Source organism: Fukomys damarensis, unplaced genomic scaffold, assembly GCF_012274545.1.
Source record: "Fukomys damarensis isolate Sample0158 unplaced genomic scaffold, DMR_v1.0_HiC HiC_scaffold_24, whole genome shotgun sequence".
Taxonomy (NCBI): domain Eukaryota; kingdom Metazoa; phylum Chordata; class Mammalia; order Rodentia; family Bathyergidae; genus Fukomys; species Fukomys damarensis.
In genome coordinates this window covers 19,629,455-19,645,476 of record NW_022900936.1, presented here as the reverse complement: position 1 = coordinate 19,645,476, position 16,022 = coordinate 19,629,455, and positions in this window count along the sequence as shown.

The window sequence follows — 16,022 nt, the reverse complement described above, 5'->3', positions numbered from 1 at the left end:
TTTTCATAGTGTGGCCATTCACTGCTATGAATTTTCCACATAGAACTGCTTCCATTATGTCCCACAGATTCCTGTATGTTTTGTTGGCATTATAATTTATTTGTAAAACCTGTCTAATTTCTTCTTTAATTTCCTCTGCAACCCAGAGATTACTCAGGAGAGTGTTGTTCAATTGTGTTATGTTTGTGAAGTTCCTAACAGTTTCTTATGCTATTGATCTCCAGCTTGATTGCACTATGATCTGATAATATACATGGGATAACTTTGATTTATTTGCATTTATTCAAACCTGTTCTATGAGCTAGTATGTGGTCTGTTCTGGAGAATGACCCATGACCAGCCAAAAAAGAATGTATATTCTGATTTTGTGGGGTGGAACACTCTTTATACATCTATTCAGTCCATATCTTCAAAAGCTTGGGTCAATTCTAGTATTTCATTGTTGATTTTTTGCCTAGATGATCTGTCTATTTGTGATAGTGTGGTATTTAGGTCCCCCACTACAATTGTATTAGTTCTTATTTGGTTTTTCATGTTACTTAATAGTTGTTTTATATAGTTGTTGGCATTAATATTTGGTGCATATATGTTTATGATTGTCATCTCTTCCTCTTGAATTGTTCCTTTTACAAGGATGTAATGGCCATTCTTGTCTCTCTTAATCAGTTTTGTTTGAAATTTACTTTGTCTGTGAATATCATAGGTACCCCTGCTTTTTTCTGGGCTCCTCTCACATGGAGAACTCTTTTGCATCCTTTCACTTTCAGTCTAAGGGCTTCTTTTTGCACTAAGTGTGTTTCTTGTATACAACATATTGTTGGATTTTGCTTCTTTTATTTATTTATTTATTTTTTGGTACTGGGGATTGAAACTCAGGTCCTTGCACTTGCAAAGCAGGTCACCTAACTGCTGAGCTAAATCCCCAGCCCCTGGATTTTGCTTCTTAATCCATTCTGTCAGTCTGTTTCTCTTGATTGGTGAATTGAAGCCATTGACATTGATGGTTATAACAGATATGTACTGAATTATTATTGTCATGTTATTGTCTTTTTGTTGACTCTTTTTACTTTTTTGCCCTCTCTCTTTAGTTTCTTTCTTTGCCTAATTGATTTGTTCTGTTGGGCTTCATGGTATTATGACCTTCATTGTCTTTTTCTAGGATATTGTTTAGAATTCCTTGTAGTGCTTGTTTAGTATTCATGAAGTTTCTCAGGTGGTCTGTCATGGAAATATCTTATTTTCCCATCCATCTTGAAAGAGAGATTTGCAGGCTACATCAGGCTAGGTTGAGGTTGTTTTGTTCTAGGACTTGAAATGCCTCACTCCAGGCTCTCCTTGACCTGAGGGTTTGTGTCGAAAAGTCTGCTGTGATTCTGATGGGCTTTCACTCCTTGACCTGAGGGTTTGTGTCGAAAAGTCTGCTGTGATTCTGATGGGCTTTCCTTTGCAAGTGATTTGTTGTTTTTCTCTTACTGCTTGTAGTATTTCATTCTTCTTTTGGATTTCTGGGATCTTGAGTTTATGTCTAGGTGTAGAATTTTTTTTTTTAATCATTGCTAGTTGGAGTCCTATATGCCTCACTTATCTATATGTCAAATTCTTCCCCTCTGTTGGGGAAGATTTCTGTCATTAATTCTGTGAGCAGCATTTTAAATCATTTGTATTTTCTCCTGCTACTTCATGGATTCCTATCAATCTTATGTTATTCTTTGTATCATCTAGGAGTTGGTGGATAGATTTCCCATGATCCTTTACTGATTTTAAGAGATGTCTCTTTGCAAGGTTACTGACTGGAATCCTATCTTCTGTATCTGAAATTCTATCTTCACATTCATTTATCCTGCTTTGAAACTTTCAATAGAGTTTTTCATGTCCTGGATATACGTTTGAATCTGTTTCATGGATTCCATTTATTTCCTATGTTGGGCATTTATGGTTTCCATTTCTTTCTGGTGGTGGGCCTTCATGGCTTGTATCATAGACCTGAGCTCATCTATTGTTTTTTTGTGAGCTTCTGTTCTGGAGTCTCTAATCATGTCTTTCATTTTGCTCACCATCTCTGTAGTTATCTGGGAAATTATTTCCATTTTGAATTTTTCTAGAGCCTGGTTGATCTCTTTTGATATTTCCTGTGCTATTGCTTCACAGTGTGCTAGTGGTTAACTGTCAGATTTTTCAACCTCATTTCCCCTAGAGTTTACCATTGGTCAACTGGAAGTCTGTCTTTGTGTCTTGCTTGTTTTCTCATTTTTATTTTGGTTGTTGGGTTGTCATTGGTTTAATCCCTGGGTTATTACTTAAATCTTTCTGATATAGTTGCACTTTAGCTTTTGAGTCTCTAACGACTGATAGACACTCTCATTTTCATAGTAACAGAATGGACAACTCATTAAATCAATCACAACCTTTTAGCCCAATTCATACAATCAGCCACACAATAGGATCAAGCACAGTTTACAAATTGACCATTTGTGGTAGTCATTATTCTATCACTTTTAAACCATGTGAATTAAATCAAAATCAAGTAGCAGCCCAAAATATGTTACAGTGATTAAACTCTTCAATATAGCATCTTTACCCTTTAGGATGGAAGCTTAGACAGTGTTAGGACAAGGGGAGTAGATAGGTAGAAGAATTGCAGAAGGTTTCAAGTGAAGCCATAGGACACAGGATGACCACACAAACTTTAGGAAACTCTTGAAGACAAGAGGGAAAGAGAGAGTGCAAGAATAAGGATAAGAATATAACAACTTGAGAGTGACAGGGGCTCACTTTCTTTTGCAACTATTGATACTTGAGTGAAGGAAAATGAGAAAAGAAAATAAAGAGAGAAGAAAAAACAATAAAAAAGTGATCTGAGTGAGGGCAGTAACAAGAACAGAAAGGGAGATAGAGAGATGAAGAATAATATGGAGAGCAAGAGATTGATTTGGAAAAAGAAGACAGAAAAGAGAATTTGCAGAGCAGAATGAGGAAAAGAAAGAAGAAAAAGAATTTGAAGGGCCTCTTTCAGACTATTTCTCTGCTGTCACAATAGACAATGTGTGCAGCCATGTGGAGAACTAAGTCCTTTAGTCTCAGCTAGCTGATGGCTAATTCCTGAGATTCAGGCTGAATTTGGTCTGGAAGGCCCAAATTGAGCTCCTTAACCTCCTGTGTGTTTGAACTCTGTAAGATTCTACTGACAGTTCCCTCTGTCCTTTTTTCTGAAGATATTCAAAGTTCTGAGGAAGGGGGTGATCTTTCCAATTTACCAACTATGTAGATCTGATATGCCTGTATTGCAGTTGTTCACTTCTGTTTTATCTTCTGGAGCACAGAAAAATGACCTTTATGACCACCTGTGCCTCTGCAGAGTGGATCCAAGAACTGGTGCAATCAGGAGGCCTGAGAGCACTGGGTGCAGGGTGGATATTGCAGAGGCACCCATGTGGCCAGCCAGTTCTCACTGGTTTTCTTGATGCAGGTGGAGCAAGGATGGGATCTCTGGATGTCCTCCCTGGACCTCCTTCTGATGGATGCATGTGGGGCAAAGGCAGGGTGATGGCAGGCTCACGGGGGGCTAGCCAGTCCTTACTGGTTGGCTTGATGAAGGCCAAAGCAAGGACAGGATCTCTGTATGTCTGATTCTGACTTCCTTCCGCTTATGAAGACAGCACTGATCTGTGAGTTGAAAAACCTTGTTTTCATTCCAGTTCAGCTACTGACATTTTACTGCTTATTGTGACCTGCCGCCCTTATTTCCAAACTCTGAGATCTTCATTTTTTAACACACTGAATTTTTCTGAATTAAATATTGCTTTCTTCCCTTGTCATTAATAAATTAGTTGTTTTCTTAGCCTGATTGCTCTTTCACATGCCTATGGATTGCTATGTATTGATTATTTGTGTCCCTCTAATCTTTCTACATTGAAATACTAACCTTATATTTGGAAGTTCAGAATTTAGGAAATGATGTGTTCATGAGGTCCTCATGAATGAGATTAAAGAACTTGTAAAGAATAGTGTAAAATAAGACTTCTGCTTTTTATGAGCAGTGCACTGTATGATAATTTGTTATGACAGATCAAATTGATAATTGAGCTGACCAAAAGTCATCTTACCCTCTTTTTTTTTAATCCAAGTTCTTTTAAAAATATATACTTCTTCAAAACTTAGCATTTTATCTATTTAGTATCATTCAGCTTAATTGCTACAGTTATGTCTATACTTTATTTGCTAACTAAACTTTTATTTCTGCTGTTTCCTGCTTAATTTTTCATGCAATTCCTTCTCTATACTATTTCAATTCAAGAAATTAGAGTCTCGGAGAAATAATATATGATTTTTCACTTACCTAAGCTCATTAATAAAATTTAAATGATTTTTGGGTCCTTTTCTAGAAGTTGGATCACTACTGTGGTTTAAATACATTCAGATTATTTAAGAAATGAATATGCCCCCTGCACAATTGCTTTGATCTTTGAAAATAACCAAGGAAAATTAGTCTTTGTCATTAAATCATTTGTCAAGGTTGCTTTCAAATGTAAAATATAAATATGCACAATTTCTATGTATTCATCAAAGAAACATTTGAAAATGTTTCAGGAAATGAAATGCTAACTTAATCATTACACATTGCATACTTATTTCAAATTGTCAAACAGTACTACATAAACATGCACAATTGAAATTATAAAAAATGAAAATAAACTTGCACAATATAGAAAGACAGGATTGGAATCTGGTATGTCTTCCAACAATACACCTCTTAGATTTTTTTTATGCTTCCAGTATTCATTTTCTTGTGTGCTTGTAAAATAGCTGATGCTTTCCTTAATGGTCCTCTTTTTTGTAATATATTTTCTTATAGAACTTTATCAACCACAGTCAACAGGAACATACATGCTTTAACTATTTTAGATAACTTGTCACATTCTCTTTCATATATCAGCATTCTCTAGAAATTATGATAAATTTCATTCAAAGTTCTTTTTGTTCCCATCGTAAATTGTGTCCTTACCTCCTTTGTGCAAGCAATATAAAGACTATTTTTGTACTGACACTTGTGGGGTCTTTGAGTTACAATATATATGTGCTTTATATAAATAAAGTTATAACTCTATACCATTAATTATTTAATTGAGGAACTAGTCATTAAATAAATGAAAAATATAGTTGACATTAAGGAACTGAAGGAAATGAATATTGTTTTAAGGTAATTTAAAATGACAGTATTTGATCAAGGATTAAGAATTCTTTGACAAGGATTTCATTAAGGAAGGGTCAATGATTTATACTTTTTCCCTACTTTGTTGATATTCTAGTTCAAAATGAAATTGAATAAGCTACATTTATCTAAAAGCATTCAGTTAAGTGTGAAAGTTCAATGCTTAAAATATTTATGCATTTTAAGTAAAAAAAAATACAGTATAAACATGTCAAATAATTCTCATTTTTCCAAATAAAATTGAATCAATTGTCACTCACTGTCAGCTGTTTTCAACTATTGGGAAACTGCACCAAAGACTATAAATTTTAAGCAACAGGGTTACTTTCTTATTCAGAGAGTCAAATTAAACTGATAGCTTAGTTGCTTGAAATTTAAAAATAAACTATATTTTTAGACTACATTTTCATTTACTTTCTTGCAATTTTTATTTGTCATAAATGTTTGCTTTTTTGGAGACTTTCACAAAAATATATTCTTATATGAACTACTAAGTCACTGAAACTCCTTTTACCTATTAAATATAAAATCTATAACAGCCAGCTCCCAAGAAAGAATAAGATTATCATCTATGTCTCCCTCCCATTGTTCATCTCCTTCAGCTACTGACTAACTTTTATCAATGTTTTAACAAGAAAATGCTTTGAAGTTACTACATCAAGCATTAGGACTCAGTAACCTTTTACTCAGTGTGCACTTATTTTCAGGTATTAGGCTGAAACTTGTTTTCTGCTGAAGACAGAATTTCTTACAGACTAGATAGTGCTAGGATTTACTCAAAAAATCTTATCTGCATTTTCTAGCCCCCTGCAAGGATAACCAAGTACAACAGTGATAAGTACTCTTAAGTAGAAAACATCTTGTCACTTTAATGCACATGATAAAAAAAAATGCCTCATTGTGTATAGAGCTTTAGTAGGGGGTTTAATAAAAATCACTGCATGGGTTTCTTCTCAAATCCAAGATTTTCCCACTAGGGTGGCTTAAAATATTTATGCTATTGAAAATATTGGAAAACTCATATTCAATGGGAGGTTCATGGACATAGGCAAAATGTTGGTATAATTATGTTGAAAGTAGAATTTTTCAGTATCTTAAACTCTATAAAAGGTGATGGTACATATGATAGAAAACAAAGCCTGCTGTTAATAGTAGAAGTTACTTAGCTGCATTGTTCTTTGTGGAAAAGATTTTCAGTGCATGGCTGCCTAAGACTGCTGATTTATATTTGCACACAAAATAAAACCTACATGGGCATGACAGAGTGAAGGTTGAAGTCAAATAGAATAATGATGGAGAAGATGGAGAAAAATCAGTTAATCTGTATATTTAACTTGTCACACAATTTCCCACGTACTTTTAGAAACAAATACTTAAAGTAAAATTTGTTATGGAATTTTCACTAAATTGTTAAATTTTCTAAGCATACGTTAATGTATATGTAGAGTCAAATGTAATTATAAATACTATGTAGATACACATATATATGCACAGGAATAATTCCATACTTTACTTTCAATCACAGTTTAATTAAATTACAAGAACCAATGAAACAAAATCCTATGAACAAATGATTTACTGTTATCTAGGACAATTACAGTGTAAGGTGTTCCTATAGATTTAATTGTGTCATAATTACACATAAATAATTATAATACACTAAAATTCCTTGGGGACACTGCCGAATTAATGGTCTAGACTTGTATCTTTTTAAAACTGGAATTTACCAATATCTTTTAATTTAGTCTTCCTGCCCCTGGTGTAGGCTACAATAACATATTTATCTCCTTCACTGGAAGGGGCCATCGAAAACAAATCAGTTGATAGCTTTTTTATCTTATGTACTTCAGTGCCTCCTCATTACTTTCATGTTGAATTTGAAACAACTTAGTATATAGCACATCGCTGGGGTGTGGATGTTCTCCCAAAATTCTTGTATAGAAGCAATTAACTATATGGTAGCACTAAGCTATGAAGCCTTTAGAAGATGATGAATTAATTTGGAGGGAGTCCTTTTGAATGAGGTTAATATATTTATAAAACCAAGTCTTCCTGCAGCGGTCAGCTTTTTTTTTTTTTTATTGTTCTTCTCATTTCTGAATGTGGGCATGTACAAGGAGTGAGCAGACTTTCACCAGACGCAGAGCTTGCTGAAGTTGGAATCTTGGACTTCCCAGACTAACAACCAGAGCTGTGAGAAATAAACTTTTATTTCTTACACATTACGTAATCTTGTATTTTTGTTAAAGCAGCACAAATGGAGTGAGTCACATACAAATATCGTCATAATCTGATTTCTCCCTTCATATCCACTTACTAATATGTGCATTCAGTTCCTCTAATCACATTTTTCTACTGGACAATTTCTAAAAGTGTAAGGAAATTTAGCATATGCATAGAGTTCTTACTTCTAGATTTTTAGCCAAATTATGTGCTTGCTCCTCAAGATTCAATTGAACATGTTTAAAGTGGAACAGGGATTGCACTTGTGTAAAGGTCTGTTTTATAAAAGTATATTTTACAATTATAATATACCTTACAAAATTCAAAATGAAAAAATTATATGTAGTATCAATGAGAGTCTCCTTCTAAAGGCAACCATGTCATAAAACAATCCTTCTTTGTTTGTCTAGATACCTGCATAAGTGAGCAAAGACTTCTTTAAATACTAATGTCTGGTACTTCACTCACAATTATTGAAGTGCTGTGCTAGATACTAAGGACAAATGTAAACAAAATGCAATCCTTGCCCTTAAAAGAGTACATTATAGATGTGATTACAATACTGTATTGTACAAGATGTTTACAATATAGAGAGCTATAACCTTTGTATTTGACAAATTGATTTTTCTTTTTGTCTATAGAGTGTTTAAAATATAGGTCACAATTCAAATATTAACTGGTAAAAATTACTAACAAGTCTTTTCTAAAAAAGAAATCTATATCCAAAAGTAACATTCTCTTCCATCGTGTGTTTAAATTTGTATTATAAAATTCATTATTTTGATATATGTGTGTGTTAATTTTATTAATTTTGACACTGAGTTTCAGTCTTACAAGCACAACTGCAAATAAGAGAGAGAAAATTATTTTAAAAATTGTCTTTTGCTCTTTTTTCATAGTCAATCCTTTTACTCATTTTTAACCTTGGGTAACCAACTAACAGTTCTTCCTCCCAGTAGTTTTCTCTATTGTAGAATTGTATGTACAATATATAATAAAAATATAGGGAATGTTTAAATAAAAATTGCTGCAATAAAAGCCACATTTCTCTTAATTCTCATGAAAGTACTCCTTGGCTTGAACACAATTATGCCATTGTCCTTGCCATTTCTGGAAGTTGTTTTCTGAGCATCTTTAGTTCTGCTATACTGGCTACCTCACTGTCCTGAATATACTCAAAACTATTACCATCCATGGTCATTCTGTGTTTGAGGAGGAGCCAAAATTCACACAGATCTATATTCAGTGGATGAAGTACATAAGAATACACTTTAGTGTTTTTACCAGCTGCTTTTCTGTTAGATGACACTGCACAGCAGCATTCCCGTATTTCTATCCACACTTGTTAAAGACACTAATGCAAAGAACTGCTTCAGAAAGTGGTAAGAATGGTGGATACATATTCAAAGCAAGGAGGAGACTTTTGGGGATAATTAATGGCAATATGCTTTTTGCTGTAATAATTGGTTTAATCATTCACTATACTTTTAAATCACACCATAGAGTTGTACAATGCATATCTATAGAAAGTTTGTATAAATTAACATTACATATTTGAGATTCATCCATACTGGTGTTCAAGAGTTTATTTTTTTATTGTCATCTCTGTATACTCAAAGGAAGGAAGGGGTTGAGAGAGCTCAACCTTGGAACATTGTGTAGGGGCATTAAGTCTATTCTTAAAGGCTCCATCTCATAAATTTATCATTTCCTGAAGCTCCTACCTCCTAATGCTATTATATTTCAGCTGACATTTTCAACATGTAAAGTTTGGGGAGGCACAAACAAACCATGCACCCTTCTTAGAGTAGTTTCAATTTTAGAGCACAATTAAAAAGTAAGTGTGGGGAATTCTTTTATATCTCCCATTTCCCTCCATGCAGAGCCTTCCTTACAATCAATATCCACTAGCACATTCGTTACAATCAATGACCTGACATTCACACATCATTACACAAAGCTGTTTGCATTACAATTTTCTTTTAGTGTTGGAAGTGTATAGGCTTGAAGAAATGTGTAGTAACTTGTATCCACAATTATAATGCTAAACATTGTAGGTGAGCTACCCTACAATTTCTCTATATTCTGCTTATTCATTCTTACCCAATTCTTAATTCCTGGTAACCTGTGAGAATTAAAAAAAACAAAAAACAAAAACAACAACAACAACAACAACAAAAACAACTTTTCCAGGATGCCGTATTGTTGGAGTCATCCAACATGTCACCTTTTCTGCTTGACATCTTCCACCTTGTAATTTACATTTAAGCTCATTGTTCAGTATAACAATGTCGTATCCTCTAAGTCTACCACATTTGTTGATCCATTCATCAATTTTTTAGTCACCTTGATGTTTTTACATGTATAAAAATGCCATAAATATACAGTTACTAGTTCTTTGTGGGTGTACATTTGCAATTTATTAGAGAAAATACTAAAAAGTCAAATAGTTGCACCATATGGTAGTAGTATGGTGAGTTTTGCACTGAGCTGTAGCTCCGATGGATGAAGTATCTATATTAATTTGCATTCTCACCAATAATAAACAAGAATTGGTAATCTACCATGCTATGGGCAGCATTTGGAATTGTCAGTGCTTTGGTATAGATAGATAGATAGATAGATACATACATACATACATACATACATACATACATACATAGGATATGTAAGTAGCATTTCATAGTTTCTTCACTTTGTGTTTCTCTGATGAAAGGCAAAGTTAAAGTTCTTTTCATATGTTTACTTTTTTGTCAATATATTTTCTTGGGTGCGGTATCTAAGGATTTTGCCCATTTCTCAACTAGATTTCCTAGTTTTTCATTGTTGAATTCTCCAGAGATGGAGGGAGTAGAGATTAAAGGAATAAAAGTAACTAAGATATATTAAGTACATGTACCTACCACCAAAGTTTAATATGAAAAGTAGGTATGGGAAACATTCACTAAATAAGTTTTGCGAAAAGTTATTTGAATATTTTGAATATCAGTCCTTTACCAAATGTATTTTTGCGAGTGTTTTCTTCCAGATATAAGTTATCTTCTTATTATTTTCAACATTTCATTTATTTCCATAAAGTCTATCTTATCAATAAACTCTTTCAGAGGTTGTTCCTTTGCTGTTTTATTTTAAAATTCATAACTATACTTAAGTGCATGTAGATTTTCTCCTGTTTTATCTTCAGACTTCCTCTGTAGGAATATGCCAAACTTGTTTCTAGAGCAGTTATCCCAGTTTAAGTTGCCCTACCATCTCAGTAGTACTTAAAATTGTAATTTTTTTCCTATAAGTTCGTCCTAATGGGTATATACAGATACATTAAAGCATTGCTTTCCTAACATGGTGGTGTATGCCTGTAAATCTATTATTCCACACCTTGGGAGGCTGAGGCAAGAATTGCCAGTTCAAGACTAGCTTGAACTACACAGAATTATTCTCTCTCACAAAGCTTTATTTTGAGCTTCTTTATTGGCAAATAATATTAAAATTGGGGCTTCAGGGCTTTTAATCTTTAATTTTTATTGCTTAGTTCCTCTGACCTATATAGTTGTTGGTTCACACTTGATATTTCAGGTACAGTGATTTGACTTTTTCTTTGAAATCCACTTAAAGTTTAGGGCTGGGTTCAGAGTACCATTATGAGGTAACAAAGAGCTCAATCATACTTATAAAGAAACAGGATTCTTCTCATATTCTGTCATATATAAATGTCTTTTCCATGTCCACAACTCATAAGTGGGTTTTATTCCTGGAATTTTTGCTGCATATTTATGTGATTTTCTCTACCATACTTGGAAACAGAAAAACTTCACAAAAAGAAGCTGAACATTGGTAAGCATTATATTTAGTTTTTCAAATTAGTTTCTCATTTGTTTCTTCTTTTTATGTTTTATTAACATGTGCTTGTGATACATGATAATTACACTCATCTTGGGAACTGGTACATGCACATATTACATCTTGATCTCTTCCTCTCCCTACCCTTTTGCCTACCACCACTTCCATATGCCAATTGCTTCTCCAAAAAGTCTACCTTCTGATCATCTATCTTTTATTTTGTTCTTTAAATTATTTATATCTTCAGTTTATCTGTTAAGAGAGACAATGTGATGTTGAATCACTATGGCTTATTTTCCTGTCCTCAAGTGGTACTATTTAGTGGAGGTATAGATCTGATTAGAGCTGATGTTTTAAATGGAAAAGTCTGATTTTGTGTAAAGTAGAGATTCAGAGGCCTCACCAACCACAAAAATCCAAACACCCATATTTCCTGTGCCATCTTTGTTCTTTTTTGGTGCTTACATACAACTGTCAATACTTTTTAGTTACTATCTGGGGAGATGATAAGAAGGTTTCTAAGATAATTAGAAGAAGCAGTGTCAGGCCGGGGATTTAGCTCAGCAGTTCGGTGGCCTGCCTTATAAGCGCAAGGACCCGAGTTCAATCCTCAGTACCAAAAAACAAACAAACAAACTAAAAATTTAAAAGAAGCAGTGTCATATAAGCTATTTTGGTTGAACACTTCCCTGCGAAGATACAGTACTAGTAATACATACACTGATAATATTTTAGAGAGTTGGAACCACTGTATTCCTAGAAATAATAGTAAGAAAGTGATATTTGAGTTTTAAAGTTTCCCATTAGCTATATCCACCCTTAGTCTACATTTTTTATAAAAAATTCTTCCTTCTTTCTCCATAGTAGAAGAAAAATGAACAATTTTAAGTGAATAAGTATTACATCAAAAAGTGATCATCAATGTGCTACAATATTTCAAAGATAAGAAATTTCAAACTTTTATATAGCAAAGTAATTACAACCTATTTCATAATACTCTGGAGATAAATAACAACTATTACTCAAGTATGTGGACTTGACAGCACTATTTGTCTGGTACAGTTTTTGCCAAATTCAGTGGATACTGAGGGCAACACTGTGTTTGCTGCTTGAATTTAGCAGAACAGCTCTATAGAAGGTGGTGCTGTGCCACTCGTAACAAGACACCTAGTACAGTTAGGTACCTGCCTGCCAAAGAAATAGGGAGGGTAGGACCTTATTTACTCAATTATTACATTTTAAAATGATGATTCTTAAGTACTTGAGAAGGACATTCTTAAATCCTCAAGCTGTGTACAGTTTCATTTATCATTGCATTTGCTTAAAGAGATTTATATGCATTTAAGAGAAAAAAGTAAATTTCTTTCAATATGATTACTTAGAATATTCTACAAAATAAAAAGGAATAACATCTGCTCCTGATTTTCAAGGAGATCACTTTGAATAGTTAATACTGATTTCTATGTCAGCGATGAGGTTAAGTACTTATTGAGATATTTGAAATTTTTCGCAGTCATCCTATTTCTACTCTGTTCTGTGTAAAACGTAAAAAATAGCATGCAACATGATTTGTGTAATCATCACAATGTGTAAAATATTGAAAAAATGTGTGCCACTAAATAAGAATCTGTACACATTCACCATTATGAAATAGTTGTATTTTTTTGTAGCACTGTTACCTTATTTTAGCATCGTCTTCCAGGGCCAAATATATTTATGGACATATTAAGAATGTCTAAGTAAGACTGAAAAAAGTTGGGACTACAGGTTTTATATAATAATCGAATCCTTTACTGTACCATACACAATTACATATGGCAGAGGATTCAAAAACAAGTCTAAAACATGTAAGATATTTAGAAAATAAATTCATTAAGTATACTGAGAAACATAGTTAACAGAAGTAATTTAATGAATGTGAGAATAGCTATTATTTAAAATGAGAGAAAATGATTATTACATTGTTAATTTGAGAAATTAATGATTAATTTTGCCTGCATGCCCATTCTTTTACCTCTTGATAAATGTCAACCTGAGGACACAACTCAGATATGGCTTGTTTGGCAATTTTTTTTATATAGCAGGGGTTTATTCTGTTTTTGTGAGTTACCATAACATTTAAATGTAAATTATCAGTTATTAGATAAGTCTGTTTACAAGTAAGCTGATAATTCATGTTATGCTATGAGCTACTTGCAATCAGTCTTTAGATCTACCAAGTGCTACAGGTTATGTCCTTCTGAATTGCTTTACTGAAACAGAAGCACTATCATCTCTGAAAAAAGTGTAATAATATTTAGAAAGTGTCTTAAAAGCTGATTTACTTAAAAGGGGCTAACAGATTTGGCCCTAATTATGTCTGTATAAGAGGAAATATGGAAAGATACCAAGCAGAGGGATGGCTGGGTCAAATGGAACCTTGTCACAGTGATATATGTGCACCTATGTTTATAGTGGCACAGTTTGTAATAGCTAAAACTTGGAAACAGCCCATTTACCCATCAGCTGGAGACTGGATAAAGAAGATGTGGTTTTTCTATAAAATGGAATACTATGCAGCCATAAAGAATGAGAAATTAGATTCATTCATAGGAAAATGGATACACTTTAAGGATATAATCCTAAGTGAAATAAGTAAGCCACACATGTGTAAATACCGAATATTTTCTCTGGTGTGAAAAACTATAATAGTACATAAGATCCTAATGAGATAATTAGCAATGTTAAATAGGGAGAAAAGGGCTAAAGGTGTAGGAAAATTGGGGGGGTAGAGGAAAGGAAATAAGGGAAAAGAAAAAATATGATAAAATGAAAATAATGGAAATAAAGTGTTTGTAAAAGGGGAGGGGAAGAGGGGTGAAGGGAGGGCAGGGACAAGGGGAAAAAATGAGAACCAAGACCTGTCATGTAAAGGGACAAGATTCCAAATATCAATGTAACTGTACTGTATACCTAAAATGTACCAATAAACTCAATAAATTTTTAAAGTGTGAATATGAGAGCACTTATATTTAGCAAGATGTGTGGGCACAGGTAAAGATCCAGCGAAGAGACAGGAAAAGGTAAACTTCTGAAACCAAGGAAAGAGGCCTCAGAAGATAGAAACCTTGCAAACACCTTGGCTTTAGAAATTTGTCCTCCAGAACTACAAGAATAAATTTCTGTTTTTTAAGCACACACTGCGTTGATTTGTCATGGTGGCACTAGCAAACAAATATAACAGGTTATATAAAACCCTACTATACATGTTGTATTAGATAATTCAGGCTGTAAAAGTATCATTTCCATACCAACTAACTCTTTGAATTAAAAATAAATATATAGGGGATATAGTCTTAGTATTCATAAGAAAACAAATATATTTCACTATATTCTTAGCTAATTTTCTCCATTGAATTATTTTAGGTACTGAATTTCATGGTAAATTAAAAGTAAACAATCATTGTTATTCAGTAAACTGGTTTGTAAAATGAAACGTTCATAAAACGTTTGCCAAAAATGTTTTACAGTATAAATTAAACATCAACACCAAAATATGGAAAGATGACAAGATAATACTTTTTGTAAAACTACGTTTTACTTTATTTCTTTTACTTTATTTTTATTTGCTTTATATAATTGATTTTGGATAGGTGGCTTTTATATCTAAAAGATTAGATTGGTGTTCATATTTGATATGACCACTTTACCATTCTCCTCAGCTTCAGTAAAGTTTGGGCAGATGTCTTGTTACTCAGGGATATCACCTGCCTTTTCATACAAAATCTAAGAAAATTTGCATGCTTTTTCTGTCTTATTGATATTTGAATCTTCTAAATTTCTTTCCAGTTTTATAACCCATAAATGTGCTTCTCAAGAACCTAGGAGCCATTCCTTTAAAATATAATCACCATGATCACTGCTAATTCTGTCTCTTGGGAGTGTAGGAGCCTAATTTCGGTAATCATCCATTGGCAAATGTAGATCCTTATGCATATTGACCAATCTTCCCCCTAATGCCCTACTTCTACAGTAGGTCATTCAGTTACTTACAATCTCTTAGCTTTTGTTTCAGTAGAATTGAAGGAAATAACTCTTCTGTGCTTAAGACATGAATAAAATCTGTCATGACTGCTGAACTTGAGAGGCACAATTTTTCATTGGTACAAAAACCATCAGAGTTTACTAGTGTTTATTTATTTTCATTTCTCAAATGGCATAAGAATATTTGATTATGTAACAAACAGGAAAACTTATTAGAAACATTTTTACTTTCTATATATATGCTATGTACAGTATGATTATTTATCATTGCTTAGATTATGCAACATTACAATGTAGATACCTAACTCAAAAAATGAATAGCTTTTTTTTTTTTTTGGTACAGCAGATCAAACTTGGACCTTGCGCTTGTGAAGCAAGTGGCAGAACCACTGAGCTAAATAGCCAGCTGCAACGAATAGTATTATTTAAATTGTTAAGATAGTACTATCTCCAAGAGGAAGTTTCAATAAAAATATAACAAAGGTAATAATTCTAGTGGATCGCAAAACCCTAACATGTGGAACACTTTTTTTTTTGGTACAGCAGATCAAACTTGGACCTTGCGCTTGTGAAGCAAGTGGCAGAACCACTGAGCTAAATAGCCAGCTGCAACGAATAGTATTATTTAAATTGTTAAGATAGTACTATCTCCAAGAGGAAGTTTCAATAAAAATATAACAAAGGTAATAATTCTAGTGGATCGCAAAACCCTAACATGTGGAACACACAC